Genomic DNA, 12,969 nt, shown 5'->3' with positions numbered 1-12,969 from the left:
TAAGTATACTACCTGTTGTGCTACTAACAATGCAAACAGACGTAACATAAACAGCACTAAACTTCTCTTCTCCTCAAGAACTTTGCAGCACAAGGAATCTGGAAAAAGCCAACATTTATTGGGGGGGTGGGCAGAGACAAAGACCCAAAACCAGGGAGTGGGACACATTTTAAACATTGCTTGTATAATCTTAGAAAATTGCTAGAATAAAATGTTTTGGTGTTACCATGCATTTCCTGAAAGATAGGAAGACTGAAACTTAAACGGCTATAATTATTTAGTAAATTCAGTTCTCACAGATTTACCAGAAAACCACAAATTTTAAGAGAAACACAGACCAAAAGTATGAGCCAAACATTCCAGATACTCTTTGGACAGTTAAGAGCTGTGGACTTAACCCCTTGAATCACAAGTAATGGTATGGGTAGAGAATTCAGGCTCTTGCTCCTTGTACGTAAGGTATAGGGTTTGAGCTTGGGTAACTCTAACCACCAGTTACACATAACTGTGGCATTTCATACACACATATACTCTTAAATGCAGCTACAAAGGACTTTGAATGAACCTGGCAAGCTGAATTCAACTGAACCCAGTGGCGCACACTCTTAAATGCTGCTAAGTTATTCCATTGCACAGCATCTCAAGTTACTCTGTTCTTAGCAGTCCCTTACTGGCATTGGATTCAACTGAACCTGGTGGTGCATGCACACACTTAAATGCAACTACAGCACAACGGACTTTGAATGAACCTGGATGCACACACACAGCATAACAGACTTTGAATGAACCTGGCAGGAGGTGCACACACTTAAATGCAGCTAAGTTATTTCGTTACAAAGCATCTCAAGCTATTCAATTCTTAATAGTCCCTTAATGGCAGGAAGTCAGGATTTAATTCAACTGAACCTGGTGGTGCACACAATTAAATGCAGCTAAGTTATTCCAGTACACAGCTAAGTTATTACTCCGTTCTTAATAGTCCTTTACTGGCAGGCAGTCAGCATTGAATTCAACTGAAACCTGGTGGTGCACACACTTAAATGCAGCTAAGTTAAGTTATTCCATTACACAGCTAAGTTATTCCATTACACAGCATCTCCAAGTTACTCCGTTCTTAATAGTCCCTTACCTGGAGGAGCCCGGGGTAACTCTGCTGATCCTGACTGTTAACTCTAAACTTTTAATTAAAAATAAAAAACACTGTTGCCGAATTCCAACAGGCTGCTCATGAAGCTGATATCATCGTGCATGCCTCTGCACATGATGGCATCAGCAGAAAATTGCTGAAAAAGAAAAAAAAATCAAAAAAAGCTGGGAAATTTGGAAATAAAAGGGGCCGTGCAGGAAATTGTGGCACCCCATTATTTGAACCTCAAAATGGGTAAATGTTGAGGAATTCAGTACGGTTGAGAGGTATAGCTATAGAGTTGAGATCTCAGCTCATTGGCCAAGCCAAGACCTCCAGCACCCTCTCTGTCCAACCAGTGCTTTGTGTCCCTGCACAGTAGCTGAGACACATACACACTCTGATGTTTGATTTATGCACACACACACACACACACACACACACACACACACACACACACACACACACACACACACACACACACACACACACACCTGGGAAAGGCTGGCACAGGTTTACTAGCTATGCCTTCTTTTGCCCAGACTATAAGGTAGTTATCACTGCCACCAGTCAGCTCCTTATCTGCTATTGTAAGGCCCTTAACAAATGGTGTCCAATCTTACTGTGTAATATTAATAATAATACAAATGGTAGTTTGACCAAGAGCAAGGCTATTAGTAGTGGCCCACAGTATCACCAAATAAATATGCAAGTACTCTCAGAACTTAAATATCTCTACACAGATCAGCCACAATGAAAGGTTTAAATGTATTTAATAATAAGTAATAAAATAACATGTCAATGCTAAATATATATTTACAGTGGCATCAGAGTTCAAAATCACAGGAAATATTTAAAACAACATTGGTGGACAGTTTCAAATAAATAAAGAAAAATATCTAAGCTAAGCGAATTACTATTCCCTAGTTAACTTACTTACAGAGTAAGGATGTTGTCAGTTCCAAGACAGAATACAGAATGATGTATCTCATTCAGAGACTTCTAAAATTAATATGTCAAATATTATTGCTGGGATGACATCATGTCTTGTCACATGACTCTATCCCAGATGAAACCCCTACTGCTGGCTTCTGGCAGTACTTAGCATTTACCTGTAAGAATATATATATATATATATATATATATATATATATATATATATATATATATATATATATATATATATATATATATATATATACATACATATATATATATATATATATATATATATATATATATATATATATATACATATATATATATATATATATATGTATATATATATATATATATATATATATATAGGCAAGGGCTTTTCCTCAGATCTTTGATAGATGCTGGAAGTCATAAAACAATAAAAGACTTCCAAGACAATACAGAAAGTTCCCTAGTTTTAGACATTGTGTCTCCTTGCTGCCATAAATTAATTTAATTTCAGCTATTTTTCTGAAATTTACTAGACTGATGTTAACCTCCTGTATCTCAGTTTCCACTGCTAAAATATATACATTTACACAGTTACCATGTTGCATGTACATTTCTGTTCTTTTCCAGTAGGCCACACTATGGATCCATTTTAATCACAAGCATTTTGCAAACCCTTTTCAACACGTGTCTGTACAAACAATTATGATATTCACATAACATACAGTTCTAATACAGTTGTACCACAATCATCTTACAGAAATCATTTTGATATTCACCAAAGACATTTAATTATTTATAAAATTCCAGATAGCTGTGCTGGTAGCATCTCCTTTCTTAACAAGGAGGACAGACAAAAATTGACATGTCATCCACTAAGATAGCTTTTTAGTTGTCAGATTAATTTTACTAGTCCCTTTAACAGTATGATCGCAGTATATTATAGGACAGCTACATCTTAAACACAATAATTCCTTTCCCCAGAGTGAATTTTCCTCCCTATAAAAAGACTCCCATACTTCCACATATTAGAAAAACATGACTTAGCAGTTTATTTCCCTCTGGCATGTCTATCATATTCAGCTTCCTCTGTAAATACCATGTTAATGCTGAATGAAATATAATAATGCTTTATTTAGGAATTCATCTCCCTTGCTCTTATATCATTTCACCTGTCATATTTAAAAGTTTATTGCCAAGGAGAACACACACAGCAAGGTGACTGTAACTCTTGTTTTATTTCACAGCCAATGAAGTGATAAATCACAACTGTTTTACCATATACTGTAATTTACAAATGCATCCTTTTCCTCCACTAAGTCTTAAATCTAGTGATCCCTTTATAGTTTGATGATGATGAAAATTGATAACCACTGACAGCAACTTCACTAATTTTCTGAACTTTGCAAGCCACAATATGTGATATTCTGGTTGACTCAAGGAAAGAAGGTGAAGGGAAGACATGACCTGAACCCCCCAAAATTCCACCTTTTAAACAGACTATGTCATCATAGCTATTTCTTTACATTACTGCAATCTCTTTTTATTGATTTTGTAACACAATTGTAGAAAATATATATATATATATATATATATATATATATATATATATATATATATATATATACATATATAAAATAGTCAGTGTAGACCTTCCTTGAAGATCCTCATACTTAACAGTATTTCTCACTACTTCTGTTCTACGTGAGTGGCATTGTAATCTGACAGCAGAGACTAGAGTGAATTAATCTTATTATCTGTGCCTTGACAGTTGCTTTCCAAGAAAACAAAATTAAATCAGAAACTCTATGTTATGAAAGCGTTCAGGGTTGATAGTCTGCCTTGCTTCACGAAGGATGGCCTGCACCTCTCCTATTCCAAGGCTTCCATATACTGACTAAAGCTTTTGTTACTCCCATGGTGCATTTTTTGACAGAATCCAGTTAATGAACATTGCAGCACAGCAAACACATCAAAATTTAAATTGGACCACTTTAAGGTAACTATTCCTAATGTCAGAAAGCTCAAGAACAAATTGCCTGATCTCATGGCCTTTCTGCATCTGGAATGCATTCATGTTTGTGTAATTACGGAGACTTGGTTTAAATGTAAAGCAAGCACTCCTTCTGTACCTGGCTTTTGCATCTGTCATGTCTTCAGGCCTGATGATAATTATGGTGGCATCTCCATAATTGTCAAGGATCATATCACCTCCAGGCAAATTCCGAGAGACTCACAAAAAGAGCTCACAGAACTCCAGATCACATTAAGCAAGACAAACTACCAATTCACAGCCTGCTGCAGGACATCCTGTATATCCCCTGATGACAATTTTAGATTCCTAAATGTACTTAAAGAATTCCCTGTTAAGAAGAATTCCATTTTTTGGAGACTTTGGCTACACTTCAATTAACTGTGGCACCTTTATCTCCAACGTAGGGTATGTCCAAAAGTTCTTGGACTTAATCAATTAAAAAAAAACCTGAAATAGATATTTAATAAACCCTCTAGAGGGCACTATGTTATAGATCTGATCCTCACAAACGGGTCTATATTATATTATCGAAAGTTGATTTCAGCGAATGCTCACATGAGCGAAAATGCTGGAAATCGAACTTCTTATTGTGGGGATAGCTGTGCCCCCCCCCCCGCTAACTATATATTCCAACTCCGAGATCGCACTACAGTGAGGAAAGGGCAAATATCCCACTTCTCACTGTACCATGACCCCACAAACACCCTTTCGATTTCCAGCGTTTTCGCTCATGTGAGCATTCACAGAAATCAGCTTTCGATAATATAATAGGGAACCCTCACAAATATAGCCTATACATGTACTATTCCCTTGGTCTCTCATTCTCCATTTAAAACAGAGCACAAACTTATGACAACATGCACTTTGAAAATTTCTAGTCTCAGTGAACCAGTATCTCTGAATTTAAGGATTTCATACAGGCAACCCTCATTCATTTATATAATGAGACTGTTAGTTGCTTGAAATTCTGAGACTAGTTAATGCGAGTCCTGGAATAGTGTGACTGAATGACTAGAAATGTGAACTTACACATACTAAGTCAGAGCTTACCATTTCTCAGTATATTCTATTTTCTTTATGGTATAGTAATTTCAGAGTTAGTATATATATATATATATATATATATATATATATATATATATATATATATATATATATATATATATATCTACACACACATACATATAAGTCAGCGGTTAGGGAGTGTCCCCTACATTGGAGGTGAAGGGCCTTGCCCCATGCAAAAAAACAAGTTTAAAAGAGAAAAGCAATGTTTAACTCTCCCTATTCTGTATTTTTTGTCCTTTTTTTTCATCACTTTGGGATTCAATATTACGGGTCTTGACATTTCAGTAGGGAGCCAACAAGATTTCAGAATTCACCCATGTCAGTACCAGGTTTGATGCGCACTTAAAAGTAAGCTACACAAAGGAGTTCTACACTCAATTAAATAAATAAGTAGAGTTGGCAGGCCCAAACAGAACAACATGTAATGGGAAGTTCAAAAATAATTCACCTTGCTGGTTCACCAACATAAAATGTTTACACTAAGAGAAGGAAAAACTTCTCAAATTATACAGCACATAAAAAACTCTGCATAAGAAGGGCAGTATCTGAAATATTAGTAAGGAATGAGAACTAGTTAAGAAATCAGTAATCTTAAGTTAAGTACTGAAGCTAAGAATAATTACAAGCCCTTCTTTAGCTACATGAGGAAACCTATAAAACAATACCCAGCAATCATCAGAACTTATTCTAAATGGCACCACCCAGTCCAACTCGATAGACACTGCCAATATACTAGCTAAAACATCTGCACAAATGTTATCCCCTCCACAAGGATGGCCCTACCAAAGAGGCACTAATTACAGATTTATCAGTCTGATTGATAAGTCTGATCAGCAAAACTGTGGAATATATTATAACTGACCTTATCAGTTATGATAGTAAACATTTTATTAGGCTTGGACCTCAGCAGTTTTGCTTCTTAAAAGGGAGATCCTGACTATTAAATTTAGCTAACTTCTTCAACAGAGTCTGGCTGTAGACAGTGGTCATGCTTTCACACAATGTACCTTGATCTGACCAGGTTTGCCACTATATCTTATATAGGCGTAATAAGAAAACTAAATACTCTAAAAATAGAGCTGTGTGTGTAAAGATGAATACAAAATTGCTAAAAGATAGAATCAATATATTTCATGTGACAGGTGCTTCATCTGAGAGCATAAAAATGTATTATCATCCCTTTCTGTAAGAGTGATGTTCCTGCTAACTACCACATCAATAGCAACACCCTAAGTGAGCACACAGTAATGAGAGACCTGGGCACACAGGTTGACAGCAATCTGACCTTTGATCACCATGTCTCCACAGTGGTAAGTAGGGCATTCTATATTGCTCATCTTATAAGTAAGGGCATTGCCTCCAGAAAAAAAAGTTATAACCTCCCTGTACTCTTCCCTCATCAGACCAATATAATGCCCTTTTTGGTATGTACCTTTCCAGGTACCTGCAACAAGTGGAGAAACTACAAAGGTTCCTCACAAGGAAAATTCACGGTCTTCAGCATCTGTCCTTTGTGGATCGTCTGACATCACTGTCACTTTATTTTGTTTCATACAGAGGCGATCTCTACCTTGCATATAAGGCAGTCTCTGACCCTGCTTTATTGGAAATGCTGCATATTCTCAAGTCAAATGGTACACAGGTTACTCGCTCTAAACACCTTACCCTGGCATGTGCCATTAATAGAAATTGCTGGAGGGACAAATTTGTTTATTTATTTATTTTTATTTTACATTTGTTGACCACGCTAGTCCAACTGGATATATGTCCATTTTCAGTAGAGGCCTGGGGAGAAAAGCTCCACATAAGCAAATATTAGCAACTTCATGTACAGATAAGTAAAATTGTAACAAATTAAGGTACAGTAATATTTTAAGGTGAAGAATACAAATGTTATGTAGACAAATATTACTATTAAAGTAGCAGAAGATAAGAAACAGATAGAACAACAAACAATTTTAAAATGGCACACAACAAGAAAGAGAGGTGAAAAAAATACACAAACAAATATAGCAGCTCCAGGAACAGTATTTAGCAGTGAGTCATCCCATTTATCCTATAGTAGCATAGCAACTTTAGGGTAGCATGTAATAAGAAATATAAAGAATGTCTATATAGATATTTATATGTGATAACAAGTTAATGCTGCAAGCTGCAAACTATGCAAGTACATAATTAGAAAAAGATCATATGTATGAAAATGTTATAAATACTAAATTAGTATAGGTGCGTCTACTCTCTGAGGCATAGAGAGAGTTGGAATTAAATTGAAAATGGTTATGTAGGTAGGGTTCAGAGAAAGTGGCGGTAAGATTAGTCTGGGTTACTACATGGGCGTAACCAGTGGTTACTGAGGTATTCTCTGAATTGTTTTTTGAACAGTTTCACTAAAGAGAAAGATGAGAGTTCATTGGGAAGCAGGTTCCAGGATTTGCCAACAGTGTTGGCAAACAGAGAATCACTGGCCTTATTTTGGATTTGACTGTAGATACTAGTACTTTATTGGCTGAGCGAATTACTGTCAAATTACTGTAGGCAGTTAGAAGGCTAGTAAGTATAGGAGTATTTTTAAGAAGATAGAGGATCTTATGGGCAATAATAAGTTGTTGAATCTGAAGTTGATTATGAAGTTCTAGCCATCCTAGTTGCTTTAGGCTTTGACAGTGGCGAGTTCTAAATGAGGAACCAGTAGCAAATCTGGCAATATTATTGTAGGAGGTAGCTAGTTTGTTAAGGTTGTTTTTTTATAGGTTGGTATAGATGGGAGAGGCATAGAGGAGGGTGGAAATTAGATGAGTATGGGCAATAGTTGTTCTTGCTGTTGGAGTAAGGAAGGGTTTAATCCTATAGAGGGAGCCTAATTTTCTGTTTACTGTTTTTATTGTTGTGCTAGTATGTGTGTCAAAGCTAAGATTATGGTCTATAGTTACCCCTAAGAGCTTGGTAGTTGGGTCAGGAGATATAACGATGCCATCATTGGATATAACTGAGAAGTCATTTGGGGGGGACCTTTGCATGGGAGTGAAGAGTAGTAGTTTTGTCTTTTTAGGATTCAGGAGGAGGCTATGCTGTAAGAACCAGCTTTCTACTATGTTAAGCACTGTTTGGGTAATGGCCTGGAGTTGAGGTGCAGAGGTAGCCGAGCATATTAGTGTGGAGTCATCAGCATAATGGATACATGTAGCTTAAGGAATGATTAGATTAAGATCATTGATGAAAATTGAGAAAAGGAGAGGGCCCAGGATAGAACCTTGAGGAACCCCTAGGGTAATAGGAAGGTCAGAGGATAGATTATGTTCCCAAAGCACAGCCTGTTGCCTATTCTCAAGGTAGGATTTAAACCATTGTAAAGCCTGTGTATCTAGTGAGAGATACTTAAGTATATTCAAAAGAAGTTGATGGTTGACCATATCAAAGGCTTTTGATAGGTCAGTAAAGTGCTGAGGATAAAGTATTGTTGTTTTGATTATTAATACAGTCAGAAAAGGATAAGAGGGCTGTGGTGGTAATATGGTGAGGCCTAAAGCTGTGCTGGCAGTTAATAAGTTATTTTGCAGTAGGTGGTCTAGTAGTTGGCGGTGGATATATTTTTCCATAATTTTAGCTAAAGGAGAGAGTAGAGCTATTGGGTGGTAGTTTGAGAGTTCAGTTGAGTTGCCCCCTTTGTGCAGTGGGATAATGTGGGAGACTTTCCAGATAGATGGGATTGTTCCTTCAGTAATGGTTCTATTTATAAGGATGGAAATAGGAAAGGCTATTACTGCTGCAGCTATCTATAGATATTCTGCTGGTAGAAGGTCAGTTGAGGGGGTGCAAGGTTTTAGTTTATGAAGAAGAGTGCAGATGAGGGATGTTGGGACTGGTTGTAAATTAAATGAGGGGGTTAAAGTCGTCAAGGAGGATGACACACTTGTACTAACAGGAGGTAGTAAACTGGCGAGAGTTTCGACTGCATCAGTAAAGAAGGTATTAAAGGCATTAGCAATATGGTTAGGAGTTTCATAGGTGGATCCTGTTGGGGTGGGAGTTTTGGACTGACCTGGGTGGAGGAGTCTTTTAATGCCTGCCCAGAACTTTTGAGGTTTGTATTGATGGGTTTGCTGGTTGTTGTGGTAGAAGTTTCTTTTATCTAGAAGTATAGATTTTTTGGTAGCGTTTCTCAGCTGTCCAAATGTTAGATGATCAGCTGGGTTTTTAGTTGCTCACCATTTAGCCCAGATTTTATTTCTTAGTATAATTGTGTGCCTTGTCTCTTTTCTTAGCCATGGAGCAGTTTTAGTCCTATTTCTCATTGAGCAGGATGGGGCATGATAGTCCAGGATTTCTAAGAATTTGACATTAAAGTAGGATACTGCTTCGTCTAATTGGAGGTGTCTTAGGGGTGACCAGTCACATGCTTTCAGTTCAGTTTGGAAGTTAATAGGGTTAAAGTTTTTGTTGGATTGAATGGTTTTATATAAGGTTGGTTTATGAGCATTGATCTTTTGCCTGATTATGTAGGTCAGTGAGTGGTCACTGACATCATCAGGAAGGATTCCTGCTTCATAAGAGAGGGGGGTGACTATTTATCAGTATCCAGTCTAGAGTAGTTTCTTTGTTGTTAGGTTTATGGATCCTGGTGGGGGAGGGTATAGTTTGGGAAAAATCATAAAGGATTATGTGGGTAGTCTGGTTGGCTGAGATGCAGGTATTCCAATCAATATTAAAGTCACCCAGGATAATGGTTTCTTGTTGGTAGTAAGTTGACAGCCAGGAAAGAATATTTTCAAGGGTGTTTATATTGTTACCAGGAGGGAGGTAGGCGCATATTATATAGATGGATTTATAGGTGTTGATTTGGAGTTTAGAAATAAGGACTTCAGTGCTGCTAATAGAAGGTGGTTGCACATTTATAGGTGTTAATTGCAACTCTGCTTTATATAATATTGCTACACCCCCGCCCTTTTTGGCTATTTGATCTAATCTCAGGATATCGTATCCTGGTGGGGTGATTTCATTGTCCTGTTGCAGGTTTTAACCAGGTTTCTGTTAGGCAAAGGATGTCAAAGGAGTGGACATCTAAGAGGCCGTGGAGGTGGGCAACTTCATTGTTTAGACTCTGTATATTGAGGTGAGCTATAAGGAAAGAGTTTGATGCTTTAGTGATGGTTTGGGAAGTAGAGGAATTTGGTTTAATTGGGTTAGTGGTGGTTGTGGTGTTGGGGCCAGGGTTTGGATGGATGTCACCATCTAGAAGTTTAGCATTTTTAATCCTGTGTATGATATTTAGGAATTTACAGAATGTGTATTTTGATTTCTTGGGTTGGTTATAGTTAATGTGGACTAAACGATGAAACTTTGGCACTAAATAGGAGGGTGTAGAGGTAATATTAATATAGTTTAGGTAAGGTGGTAGGTCTGTCAGGGTTGATTGTTTAAGGGACTGGTTGATGTTAGTCAAGGTAAGATGTTCATATTTAGTTAGGACATAAGTTATAGATAGTAAAGGTAGGATGGCAATTAAGAGGAATAGTATTGGGTATTTGGATCTGGGTGTAATGGTCATAGTGAACGGTTAGGTAAATAAGTAATTGGGGTAAGGTATCTTAAAGAGGATGATAGTGGGGTGGTTCTGCAAGGTTTGGTAGTAAGTTGGGATATTGAGTTTGTAAACTGATTAAGTACTTATTGAAGTAATGAGTATCTAGAAGGGGTGAGCTTGAGTAGTTAGCATTTAATGAGTAAGAGGATGGGATTGGTTGTATAGGAATGGGGGTGTGGCCACTGGAGGTTTATGGTTAGGTCCCCTGGAAGTGGGTGGGAATTGGGGGTAGGGAAACCTCTTGTTTCCCAGAGGTTACCACATCTTTGGAACAGACTCCCACTTCATGTCAAACAGAGCACCTCACTGGCCCTCTTCAAACTGAGTCTGGACGATTGGATGGCTAACCGTAAATTCACCCTGGGGGTTCCACCTATATCCCTCTCAAACACGGTCATTAGATGCTGCTTGTGGAAATAAGGGTATAACTTGTCTAGGCTTTGTAAGTGCCCTAGGGCCATTAACCTAGTAACTTCCTATGATCCTATAAAGGTAATCAGTGGAGTCCCGCAAAGCTCTGTGTTCGGACCCCTATATTTTGGCAGTAACTTCTCCATTCTGCAGACTGGGAACCTGAACCTCTGGTTAGCTATGTCTGCAGATGACTGCAAAAGTGGATGTTATTGTTAGGGCCTCTTCTGACACTTACATACTTCAAAGAACTTACCCTAGTAAATACCTTGTGTATTGAAAATAGGCTCAGATTAAAAGGAAACAAATATAGTATTGTTGTATTTGGAAAACAACTCATACCATCAACATATAGTATAGACAATACCCACTACAAAACAAAAATGTAGTCAAAGACCTCGAAGCCTGGGTTGGTGATTCCTTCTCCTTTGATTGTCATGAAGTCATAGTAATCAAACTCCTACTTAACATAACTGATTACCAAGACTATGTCATTCAGATTTAAGAAGTCATCGTCCACTTATATTTAGCCATCAGTGAGTACAACATCCCCTTTGAGATGTACCAGAGTAAAACTATAAAACAACTAGAGAATCCCCAAAGATTCCTTACCAAGAACTGTAGGGGCTTAAAGACTCTGCACAACCAAAAAAGGCAAGAAATTCTATATCTTCACTCAGTATTTTATAGACTCTTAAGGGGCGATTATGTGCCTCATCTGCCACATCATTAGAAGCCATGTTGTACTTGATTTTGTGTATCTTTGCAAGCCTAGTTACTACACAAATACCAGAACAAGGCAGCTAAATTTTCTATAGCAGATAAACAGAACCTGATGGAGAGAGATTCATTACGCAGCAGCTCCCATCTCTGGTATTAACTTCCCCTGTAGGTTATGTAAAGTGATACATTATCATCCTTCAAATAAAGCCTGGATTATCGGATAGGTACCATTTACCCTGTGACTGACTGGCTTAGTCCTCCTTGAGAAAGGGGCTGCACCCTGAGATTGGGCATTGGAAAGGCGTTAATGGCCATGAAACTATATTGCCTTGTAACTTCTTTGAATCCTATGTGCATTAATGCAGTGTTATGCTATAGCATGCGGTCTCAGAAAGATTTCTGTGGTCTCCACAGTCTCTTGGGCTATGTTCTGCATTCATAAGACATGAAATAGATACATGTGGATCAGTGTTCTACCCTGGTTAACAAATTTAAATACAATAATATAAAATAAATAAATAATGTGAGTTATTTTCATTGAACATTTCTAGATCATATCATGTCGCATCAGTCGTTGGTGCAGTGAGGTAATTTGAGGGCAGTGACAGTACTTTTCTATGGGAGTTTCAGCTTAGACTTCCAAATCCATTCTGTGATCATAGGTCCCTCTCTAGCTTAACCCCTTCTACTGCTGCATGTTTAGAAGATGTGTGGTATTCCTGGCAAGTCCAGGCAGCACTTCATTATGACAGGATTAACTCTGCCTTAGTGACTGAAGAGTTTTTGGAATCTACCCAGTTATTTATAGATCTGTTAGTTTGCTGTATTCAGTGTTTTGTATATGCAATCTGTTTTTATTCTTTTTATATAAGTATGTACTAAAATTGTAATGGAACCAGTGTAATGACAAGAATACAGCAATAATCACTGACATATTTCCCAATTTTTCAGTGAAAGAAAACAGAATTTCATTACTTTAACAACCTTCCAGCAGCCTTGCCTGTAATGATTACTGCAACAGGACTCTGGGTAACCAGCAAAACACAGGTAACAGTAGAATTTCTGCAGTAAATTCAGACATGCATAAAAATAAGTGTA

General features: G+C 37.5%; 1 protein-coding gene across 3 annotated transcripts in view; it reads right to left on the bottom strand.

The window, feature by feature from the left end:
- The window catches only part of LOC122794543 (claudin-16-like), a 536,954-nt gene that overhangs the window by 417,994 nt on the left and 105,991 nt on the right, over positions 1-12,969 (bottom strand). The gene's annotated exons all lie outside the window — the stretch shown is intronic.

This window comes from Protopterus annectens, chromosome 2.part1 (genome assembly GCF_019279795.1).
Source record: "Protopterus annectens isolate FY-2018-M chromosome 2.part1, PAN1.0, whole genome shotgun sequence".
NCBI lineage: Eukaryota > Metazoa > Chordata > Ceratodontiformes > Protopteridae > Protopterus > Protopterus annectens.
Note: the sequence above shows the minus strand (reverse complement) of the source record. Positions and strands in the feature narration are given on the sequence as shown.